We start from the raw sequence: 12129 nt of genomic DNA on the forward strand, positions 1-12129 counted from the left end.
GTCTCCAGGCGGCCTCGTGCGTTCTCCTCGCCAACCTTCTTGAAGGTTGCGCTGGCAGCAAAGCAAGCGGCCAGTTGGCTGCTCTTTCGCTTGTTGCCACTTGGTGGTATTTTTATTATATATATATATGTATATATAAAAGGTGGTTCCCATGCCACACTGCAATGCCTATCAAGGCCTTCATCAAGATCTTTTGAACACCGGAATCCACACACATACTACGTCTCATCACCATGGCTATCATGCCCAAACCCCCTGCGATGTGGAGACATACGGCCATTCCAAATCTACACAGTACATCCAAAACACCCTCTTGACAAATGGAAAGCTCATACAATAAAAGCTTCAAGTCTCAAACAGCTGCTTCAAAGAAAAATGCATGTACTAACTCACTCCAAAGCCATTCAGTCTGTACATTTGCCAGGGCATTCAGGGCAAAGTTTTATTGCATACCATGCATCCCATATGTACACAGACTCAAAACACCTTTCAGATTTTTGCCTGACTGCCAGCATTCTATCTATGCTGCAAAGGCAATTGTATCAGAGGGTAATCTTGATCCGAGCTTACTCTACTTGAAAGATGTTTATAGGTATCGAAAGGCTCGGATTGTTGTGAATGCACCTCCAACAGTGATGGTGGCTATCTCCAAGATGGCAAATCTAGAGGCACACAAGCATTTCACGAAGTAGCCATATAGTGACATATTAAAGCACTTTGAGAAGCCAGTACGAGCATTACAAAAAGCCTTCAAGACCAGCAGTTGGAGTCCCAAAGGAACACCCTTCTCGTGTAAATTGGGATGTAAGTCATTGTATCTTACGTTTTTCAATCTTATTTGATAGCTTTTTTTATGTACCAGAATTGGAATTGTCTTGTTGTTTATGTTCTGTTTGTTTTTTCGTTGATGACAAAATTTCTCTTCGAGTGCCAAATCAACAATGGGTGCCTACTTTGCACAGAAAGAGGCACACATGGTTACATGCCCCGATGACATCTTCTATACTTGGCTAAAGATTATAGAAGATGTCGAGAATGGTGAACTTGGGGGAAAAAAGCCTAATCCATCTCATTTCAGATGCTTGTGTGGTTTAGAAGAGGACGTGATCAAGCTTATTCAAAGAGAGCTTTTGAAAGGGGACATCTTGCTCTCGAAGGGGGTTACAGACATGGAAAAGATTGACATGGTTGATAGAGTGATGCTACTGAAGCAAGATAAGGTTTTGCAAGAATAGCTATTACTTCAATTTAACAACGTTAATGATTCAAAGAAATGCAAGGACTGGCAAGAGCTGGTTTCAACTTATCACATTAATGATAGTGTCTACCATGTGCTTCATCAAAAGTGTAAGCCATGGATAAAGGCAAGATTGCAGGTTGGTAAGACAAACTTGGAGTTTCCATCAGATACAAAGGGTTACATACAATGGATTGTTATTGTCAATAGGGAAGAGCAGGTTGTGACTGATCTTCCATGGCGTATTCCCATTGTGAGCTTAGAGATGGAAGGCCGACAGTTTTTAGCATGATTTTATCAAAATCAAATGCCGATTGGATTGTGTGTCTTGGATAGCACAGAAGGGAGTGCAAGAGATATGCAGTGGATCATTGAGAGATTTTCTAAATTGTTAAATGGCATCATGGTAGTCTCACAATCACAGTATGCATTCCTTGCCTTTTTAAAGATTGGTGATATTGTGTGTCTGCAAGATGCTCTATAAAAAGTTCCTGGATGGCATAGAATGTTCTATGGTGCTTTAAATTTTGTGCATGATGCACCATGCAGCGGTGCAATCGAGCTCTTCAGTGTGTATGTCTAGTTGAGAGAGCTCAAGACCGTGATGACATGCATCAATTAGTGCATAAAGAGTCTATGTATGCAAGATCTTATGATGATTGATGCATATAGTAATGGCTTTGTGTCAAAGGAAGCATTGAAGGAAAAAAGAGAGGTAATATGTCTAGTTGAGAGAGCTCAAGAACGTGATGACATGCATTCCAATCTCTTGGCATTTGCAAAGTTGGATCATAGTGTTAGATAGTTGGCAAAGATCCCTAAGGACCCACAACCAACTTCTACCTCCCAAGCATCTGTTTCGCAAAGCAACTGAAGAAGCCCAACCCTTGCCTGTGAGACAAATTTCTACTGTAAGTTTGGTTTCTAAGCTTATGCGCTTAGAGAAAAGAAAATAATTTGTGTAACTGTTCACTAGATGCTAAGAGAGCTTTCTTCTACAAGGAGTCTCATGTGCTAGCGGCATTGATTTTGTAAATGTCTTTTTCTTTATTGAATATAAATTTGTTGTTTACCTTAAGGTGTCTTTAAATATTTTGTGAAAGTTATTCTTGTCTCTTCTATGCACAATAGACTGGCCGCCCTAGGTCCAAACTACATATGAAAAGTCAATTTTTTTGGCTATGCACAGTCTCTTGTATGCACAATATAATGATTTAATAATGGTCAGAGAGCCATTCCTTTTATGCACATCAACCTTAAGATTGGCCCTAGGGTCATTCTTGCAATGCTCTAGTGTATTCTTCCAAGAATGGCCCCAAGACTATTCCAGTCTTGCATGCTCTTCGAGCCTTAAGATTGTATTGGAATGGCCATGGACCATCCAAGAAGGCCCTAGGACCATTCTTGAGATGAGGATGTGCATGCAAGAATGGCCGAGGGCCATTCTAGCCTTGGTGTCACCTAACTTTATTGCATGATCTTAGGCACCTAAGAATGGCCTTAAGGCCATTCTATTCTTGCACAACATGTGCAAGAATGGCCCTAGGGCCATTCTTTCATGGCAACTATGGCCACTATTTTGATATAAGGGCCTCAAAAAGCACCCTTTGAGTTACCCTATGGCATGCAAGAATTTCTCGTGGGGCCATTCTTCTTGCATGATCCCAAGGCTATTCTCTAAGTCTAAGGCCATTCTTGCATCCTCTTTTGGTCTTAATGTTGTGTTGGAATGGCCACATGGGGCATCCAAGAATGGCCCTGGGGCCATTCTAGCATGGGCCTGGTGGATCACCCAACTTTCTTGCATGCTCATGGGCATCTAAGAATGGCCCCTAAGGCCATCCTTGCATTGCAAATAAAGGCCTCAAAGAACATGTAAGAGTGGCCATGGGGAATCCTTGAATGGCCCCATGCCCATTCTTGCATGACCCAATGGTCTCATGTGGTCATATTTGAGATGACCTAAGAATGGCCCTAGGGCAATTCTTCTCATGCACAGGAGGTGCAAGAAACAGCCACTACTTGACTTACAAGCCTCAAACAACATGCAAGAGTGGCCCTGGGGCATCCTAGAATGGCCTCAGGTGCAAGAATGGTCCTAGGGCCATTCTTTCATAGAAAATAAGACCTGAAAGAGTATTCAAGATTGGCCTGAAAGAATGGCCATTCTTGTCATGCACAACAAGTGCAAGAATGGCAACAAGAATAGCCCTAGGGCCATTCTTTTCATTCACAACAAGTGTAAGAATGGCCCATTCTTGATACTCTTGGGCATTCTAGAATAGCCCAGGGGACATTCTAGAATGTGCTTGATCGATCACCCAACGTTCTTGCATGCTCATGCACAAAATATGTCAATTCTCATCTCTCCACATATAGATGAGCATAGAGTGGCCTCATGGAACATTTATTCTCCGTATATTGATGAGAGGAGAGGTATTCTCTTATTTAATGGCATAGATCCAATTTATACCTTTGTTACCATTTTATATTGGCTTCAAGACATGCTTTTCTAATTTTTTTTTTTGTTCGATGAAGATTGGCATCTACTCCCCTTGTACCTTGTTGGATATTATAATGTACAACAGGTGCCTATCTAGTTTCCCTTGTGTCTACTAATGGTGCAAAGTAAACTCGTATCTACATACAACCATGTACAATGCACAAGCTAGTATAGAATACTTATAGCATGGGTTTCTAATTTCACTTATACTGCTTGTGCTTGGTACAGACCCAGAAAATCAAGCATACCACCGTATACCATGTGTTGCACGATATGTGAGGGAGTGTGATCCTCTTGGAACATCCATTTTTCCTATTCCAATTGATGAAATGTTTGAAATTAATAATGTAACCTTTATGGTCCATTCTTCAACCATACAAAAAGCGGGTCTTCGACTTTTTCTATCCTCTTCTCTTCCAAGAGGTGTGACTAATCTTCATTATGGTGGAGAAAGTACTATCTCCATGATTGGATGGAGTTGTGCAAGTTGAATCCAAGAGCTTTGAAGTACTCATTTGAAGAGGATCCCAAGGTAGATAGTCTAGAGGATAGGGTGTACATCATTGGTGATGTAGAGTATGGAAATGTAGCACGATACATAAGCAGCTATCAAGGCACAAATATGAGACCAAATGTATGTTTTACTCTTCACCCATAATTACCCCCTTGGTGTACATCAGATAAAAATGTCAATTCAACAGAGTATGGCTACATATGTGTGGAGACCTTATGCAATATTCATGCTGGTGTAAAGAGTTGTTAGCTGATTATAGCTTTCTTTGATTCTATGTACTTCTTGATGAATGACAACATAAATATTAATCCTTTACATTGTCACGTTTAATTATTTTTCCAAGTTAATCTCTTTCATAGTTTTAGTGTTAATGTCGTGAATATTGTTGTACATAGTCTATTCGTGTAAGTGTCGTACATGGAAAGAATGGCTCTAGGCCATTCTTGAATGCCCCAAGACACTCCAACATGGCCTTGAGGCTAACTAAGAATGGTTAAGGACCATTCTTTGATGCCTTGTGACAACTCCATCATGGCCTTAGAGTGAAGCAAGAATGGCCTAGGGCCATTTTTTCTCCTCTTGTTTATGTGAGAATGACTCCAGTACTATTATTAGATGTGCCAAGGCCATTTCAACATGACCTTTAGGTCATTAGGGCATGTAAGAATGGCCCTAGGACCATCATTGAAATTGTTGTGCATGAGAAGAAAGAACCTAGGGCCATTTTTAGATGCCCAAGGTCACTCCAACATGGGCTTGCATTAGAGCATGCAAGAATCTCCCTAGTGCCATTCCTATTCCTATTTGTGCATTAGAAGAATGGCTCTAGAGGTCGTGTTGGAATGGCCTTGGGGCATCATAGAATAGCCCTTGTGCATTAGAATAATGGTCTATTCTTGGAATGGTTGTGCATGAAAAGAATGGCTTTAGGGCCATTCTTTCTCTTCTTGTTTATGTGAGCACCGCTATATGGGCTGTTCTAGGGCCAACCTAGGGCCATTCCAACATGACCTTGAGGCCATTAGAGCATGTAAGAATGGCCCTAAGACCATTATTGCAATTATTTTGCATGCAAAGAATGGCCCTAGGACCATTTTTTGATGCCCAAGGCCACTTTAACATGGTAATCAGGCCATTAGAGCATGCAAGGATGGCCTTGGGGTCATGTAAGAATGGCCCTAGGGCCTTTCTTAATGCTATTGTGCATGGAAAGAATGCCCCTAGAGCAAGGTTATCATAGTTTAAATTTTGTACAAGTTACATAATTAAATTGTCTAGGCCATATCATGCTTGAAAATGTTATCATTAGAGTTATTTTGCACAGGAGACTCTTATGATCCGTATGAAATAACTATAACATCAAGCATCGCGGATACTAGCATGAATGCCATTGAAGTTATAAGGAGTGAATTCCACTTGAGAAGGAGATTTGTTCAATACAAAACACATCTAAGAGAGCAATGCTGACTGTAGTATTGAATTTAAATGGATTATTCTTGAAGCGTTGCTTCCAGCCATGTTCTCTACACCAATCCATTATGTGTGCTCCAAATAGATACCTTATACTTCGTCCAGGGTGTATATCATTTTTGTAGAATGTTTTAGAAAAATTCAATGTTGGTATCTGGTCAACTGTAACACAGGAGAATGTTCTCCAGGTGGTGAGAGCTTTGCAAGAGAAAGCTGGGAGAATACTTCCTTTCTTTGCTATTTGGAGTCAGAATGCATGTTATAGTTTTGAGAAGAGAAAAGTGTTCAGGCTAAGCCCAGGTGTTGAGGCAATGTTTAAACCACTTGCAAAAGAATGTCAAAAGCCTTTTAATGTAATCTAGGGAGGACAATTCTTATTGATGACTCTCCATATAAAGCTTGTGTTGCTCCCTCTAATAACTGCATCTTTCCAAACAAGTTTGATTTAGATAAGAAAGATGACAATGTTCTCATGGGAGAGCTACTACCATACTTAATGCTTCTTGATGATGCAGAAGATATACGTATTGTCGTTGGGCAATCGGCCAACTATGTCGGCGAGCATCATGTTCCCAACCAGCAACAAAAAACCAGGCCAATTAGATCAGAGGACAACTTGCGTAATGTTGCAAATTGACCATTTTTGTCCATTGACCCTCCCTCTTTGCTGCATCTTAGCATTTTTGTCCATTGACCCTCCCTCTTTGCTGCATCATAAGGGGGGCTTCAAGAGCATACGAGCCCAAGAGAAGCCTCCACGTAAATTGTCTGGCACCTTTTCCATCATTCAGGGCGATCGGCCATCCCTCCATTTTGTAAGCAATCTTTGGGGCCAACAAGGGTGAAGCAAAGTTGTTGGTGCCATTAAGTAAGGATTAAACGCTTAAGGCAAGGTAGTTTTAGGACTCCTTCTTTGTAGTTTTTTTTTTAATGTTCGGGTCCATTGCTTCGTCTAATCCATAAAATTAGAATTAATTCATATCTATATACTAATTTTAAACTAGATAACTTTCAACTAAACTTAAATTAAATTAAACTAAACTAAACTAAACTAATCAAACACTAATTAAATAATAATTAGACACAAACTAGAATTTAAATACTAATTATATTTTAACCTAATTAAAGTAATAAGAGAGAGAGAGAATTATGTGTGTGTGTGTGTGAGAGAGAGAGAGAGGGGGGGTGTGTAGGTGTTAGAGAGAGAGAGAGAGAGAGAGAGAGAGAGAGAGGTAGAGAGAATAGTGTGTGTGTGTGTGTGAGAGAGAGAGAGAGAGAGACACAGAGCCTGCCTGGCATGAGAGAGAGAGGTGTAGAGAGAATAGTGTGTGTGTGTGTGTGTGAGAGAGAGAGAGAGAGAGATCCTTGGTGTGAGGAGGCAAGAGAGAGACACAGAGCTTGCCTGGCATGAGGGATTCGACGAGGGAGAAGCTGGATGCTATACTTTGTGTCTATGGCGGAACGCCAGGTGCAATGTAGTTGTTTTTTAAGCTTTTAAAAAAAATCTAGAGAAAGGCAGCGGGAGAAAGGTGGACTGATTCCTTCTCTCGAGCTTACGTTAAATATCGTGGTGCTTGCATATGTGGCACCCCGTGGGCCCGTCACCGGTCAATGGCCGGTGACGGGCCCATTTGTAGACATATGTCCATAACATGTTATAGACATGTGTGTATATCACGAGTGTGTCACGATGTAGTGGATAGGAGCTTCGTCTCCAATCTCAACAAATACACGAACATACGGACGTGTGTCCATAACTCTTTTGCACCATTGTCTAGAGACCGAAACAGTCACCGACTACCGTCATGCTGGGCCCGCGAGGTGCCAAGTATGGAGCACCCCAAATTGAACATAAACCTTTCTCTCGCTACACTGCTAGGTGGTCGAGCCCTTCTATTTTGCATATTGCATTGAATGGAAGCTCTGTATATCGCCCCAGCGCAATCGAACTTCCCTTGTAGAGAAGACCTATAGCAACAGAGCCAGCTTTAGAAAGTAAAAAATTCAATGGCGGCCCTGGTCTCCCCTGTGTCAAACTCCGACCTTCCTCTCCCCTCTCTCTACCACTCAGACGCCCTTTGCCTTGCTTGTTTTTTCCTTTCACTTCTGGGTGCTCTTTCATGCACCAGTCGGTGAGCTGCCTTAGCTTTATGGTCTGATTGCTTCCTTCCCTCTCTACACTGCCAGGCGTCAAGCCTTGCGCTTGGCTACCTTCACCCTTTCGGCCTTCCTTCACTTTGGCTGCCTGCTATTGTGCTTGCCAAATTTGCCACCAAACTCCAGCAGAAGCTCGCGGGCTGTGCTGATTTTGGCGGCTAAGCTGGCTAATCTTACCAAATTCAATTAACTATTCAAGACTCATAGGATAATTAATTAATGTAATCGATTTTGGTTGCAAAAAAATATCCCGTCCATAAATTAATTAATGAAACCATTGTGTTCAATACAAAACCATAGTCTCAAGGATGCCTTGGGAAAAAAAGCCCATCCATAAATTAATTAAATGGATAGTGAGAAAAAACATTTTCACACATATTCTCACTAGGCTAAGTCTGAATTAATTAATTAGTTGAGTCTATATGCCGCCTAAGCTAAGGTATAACCTAGTAAGGTCTCTCTCTTCCATCGAGCGACAACACTCTTCGCAAAGGCTCAAGTTGTCTCTCTCTCTCTCTCTCTCTCTCTCTCATGCAAGAGACGTCTCTCTTTGTAGCCATCATTAGTTTACTCAATTAATTAATTAGTTGAGTCTATATGCCACCTAAGCTAAGGTATAACCTAAGGTCTCTCTCTTCCATCGAGCGACAACACTCTTCCGAATCAAGTTGTCTCTCTCTCTCTCGTATCTCTCTCATGCAGGAGACGTCTCTCTTTGCAGCCATCATTGGTTTACTCAATTAATTAATTAGTTGAGTCTATATGCCGCCTAAGCTAAGGTATAACCTAAGGTCTCTCTCTTCCATCGAGCGACAACACTCTTCGCAAGGGATCAAGTTGTCTCTCTCTCTCTCTCTCTCTCTTTCATGCAGGAGACGTCTCTCTTTGCCGCCATCATTGGTTTACACAAATAAATGGAAAAGAAAACTCTATGATATTCTCCAACTATCTCATATCAGTCACAAATTCACAATATTGTGTTTTTGTTTGGATGATACCATTCACGTCTACCCTCCCCCCCCCGTTCCTCCTATCCCCATCCCCATACCCATTCCTCCTCTTCCTCTCTTTGAAATACAAAAGAAAATCACACCATGGTAAAGGATGAGGATTCAAAACGTGTCCATACATTCCATAGGCAAAGAATGCGGCCATAGCAATGCAATACCATTATGTGCATGATTCTCACTCACGAGTCACAAATTCACAATACTATGTTATTGTTTGGTGTGCATCCTGGTGGAATCGCCTGTGCCTTCTGGGCGAGGAAAGTTTTTTCAGTCTCAGTTTCGGAAGAACCGCCGGACTAGTCCCTTGCCCGAACATTCGTGGGTGAGGCCCCGAGTGGGAAGCCCTGCCCTGCGCAAGAGGTTGCTACTTCCGCTGCTGCTAGTGCCCAAGAGAAAGGTGCGCAGAGAGGACATGGGTCTCACAACTAGTATCAAAGCTTTGTTTTGAAAGCTTAAGAATATATCAAGCTAATCTTAGCAATTTCAATTAATTACTTCAAAGGAGATACGAGACTCAATATAATATATAATACCTGTGCTACTTCCTATACTTTACTGAATATAATATATAATCAGTGCTTCTTCAAAGTGAATTCTCCACCTACAATTCTTTAAGCTAGTGGGTTGATGAGTGCTTGCAGTCTCAAGAGATGACGTGTGGCCTCTACTCCAAATCCCAACTTAGTTACTTGGCATAAGACAAGGTGAAGGTTAACATTTTAACCTAGCATTTAGTCATAATCAAACAGACATTATCAACTCTTTAAAGAGAGTACAACCAAGGAATTGAGAATAAACTCTTTAAAGAGAGTACAACCAAGGAATAAACTCTTTAACCAACACCTCGTAAGTCAACATTTTGAGCAAACATTTCTTGAGAGTCTTTTTACATCACTTGTAATTTTACCATCTCGCATCATAGCCTTTGAATAGGGGTTGAGCAAGAAACAACACTCAGCTTATTTATTACCTTCAAATTGAGGCTTATAGATCCTTAAGATAAACCTACAATTTAAGGATATTTTAGTCGACTCATCTATGGTATCAAGGATCCCAACCGTTCGTAGCTCCCTTTTTAATGGGGAAGCATCTCAACTTTAGACAATAGCTAGCTTGGGTCAGCGTCACTGGGTCTTGGGGAAAAAGACTCTTCTACCTTATTTAAAATCATCTTTTTAACAGTTTTTCCTTTTTCTACTCAACGATATTCTATATTCTCAAAGTAAGCGTAAACACTTTAAACACGAGCCTCTATATGTTGGATATATAAATACTGTTGATAGTGTGTTCTTATTGACTATGAGGAAGTGAGGAAAGGTCGTGAGTGTTGCCAATGTTAAAGACCATCATGCATGTCAAAACCTTCTTGGATTTGTAATCTTGTCACTTCCTACGTCGACCCAAGCTAGAACAGAATTCAAATGTTATGTGTTTACACATGCATGGTAGACTCTAAGATATGCAACTTTTGTTTGGTTACCCCACCAGACCGAGTTCATTAAGACTCCTTTTAGATTCCTCTAATCCCTTAAACACTACCCCACCAAACCGAGTTCATTAAGACTCCTTTTAGATTCCTCCTAATCCCAAACCGAGTTCATTAAGACTCCTTTTAGATTCCTCCTAATCCCAAACCGAGTTCATTAAGACTCGACTACCTTTCTTCCTTGAATGCAAGGGAGAATGGCAGTGGTACCATTATCCCCTTCAATCAAGATGATGGGAGGGCTTCAATCAAGATGATGGGAGGGCTTCAAAATTACACCATTGCCATTCTTCCTTGAATGTAAGGGAGAATGGAAGTGGTGCCGTTTCCCCCCTTAAAGACAATGGGATGCCTTGAGAATAGCACCACTTCCATTCTTCCTTGAATGTGGTGCCATTCTACTTTACATAGATCAAGTCGGTGGGAGAAGTGCGCCACACGGGAATTCATTCTTGAATGTGATGAGAGCCCTTGAGAATGGAACCACTCAAATACATGAATTTGACTATGAGGGGATGGCACTATTGCTATTCTACCCTCCAAATAATGTAAGTAAGGGGAATGGTAGCAGTGCCATTCTCAAAGAATAGAAATACTAATGAGGGGGAGAATGGTAGTAGTGCCATTCTCAAAGAATAGAAATACTAATGAGGGGGAGAATGGTAGTGGTGTTATTCTTCTTATATTTCTTGAAAGGCATTGGCATTCTCCCTTGCAAAGACATATATGAACAAAAAGTTGAATGTTGTGTAATGGAGCAGATGTTAGAGTGAATGCAAGAAAACTGTTCTAGGTGGGTCGACAAAGGCATTGTCAATGTACATTGTGTCAAAAGGGCAACATAGATTTTAGATGTGGATACAAATTGCTATAGATGGGGGGAATAGAGCATAAGCAAGGTGTACCAAAGACCCCTTTGCTACCATAATTAGTTACATGGGTAGTGTTTAAGGGATTAAGAGGGCTCTAAAAGGAGTCTTAATGAACTCGGTTTGGTGGGGTAACCACATTCTTGTAAGATTCTTCCCTCCAGCTTTTGAGATGTAAAGGTGTAAGAACCTCCCCTTCTATTCTTATGATTATTCCCCTCTCTGAAATAGAAGAAAGATCTTGTTTTATCCTATTTTGGCCTAGAGAGAGGTAATTCAAAATTGAGATATCTTTAAATATAAAAAATCTCCTAATGTCTAAAATAGATTCCCCTGAAACAGAAGTTCAAAATGAACTTTCCAATGTGCATTAGGAATTAATTGAAAATGGTATAAGAGACCTTAGCCTAAGGGTCCAGATTTTTTTAAAAAAATGGATTATGGTCCAATTAAGGTTCCAATTGACCAATAGGATTAATCGAAGTGTTGGGATGAGATAAATCCAAAGAATAAAGAAAATACCCAAAAATGAGTAAATGCTCACATAAGACAAAGAGTTGAATGAGTACAAGGTTTATTAGTTAAAAATTAAGAGATATTAGTAGCTGCAGCGGTGGGAGGAACCCTTCTTTACAGCCGCAGGTAAGTGGCCATCTCTGTCTTTCTTCATATAGCAGACAGAGATCGCTTCTAATTACGGTTTTCCCGTATTCCTGCCCTGCGTTTCTTCACATTGCAACCAGTGATCGCTAAATGCTAGGGTTTTGTTATCTTGTCTGCAGTTCTTTCTGCAAGACAGTGATCTGTTTGCATTTTAGTGTTCAAATTTTTATTTGCAGTGCGGGACCTTTGAGGTAGGCGTCTTTTTCACATGTGTGGTTGT

The sequence above is a fragment of the Cibotium barometz genome, chromosome 6, assembly GCF_041138505.1.
Source record: "Cibotium barometz isolate CiBa-2024 chromosome 6, ASM4113850v1, whole genome shotgun sequence".
In the NCBI taxonomy this organism is placed as follows: domain Eukaryota; kingdom Viridiplantae; phylum Streptophyta; class Polypodiopsida; order Cyatheales; family Cibotiaceae; genus Cibotium; species Cibotium barometz.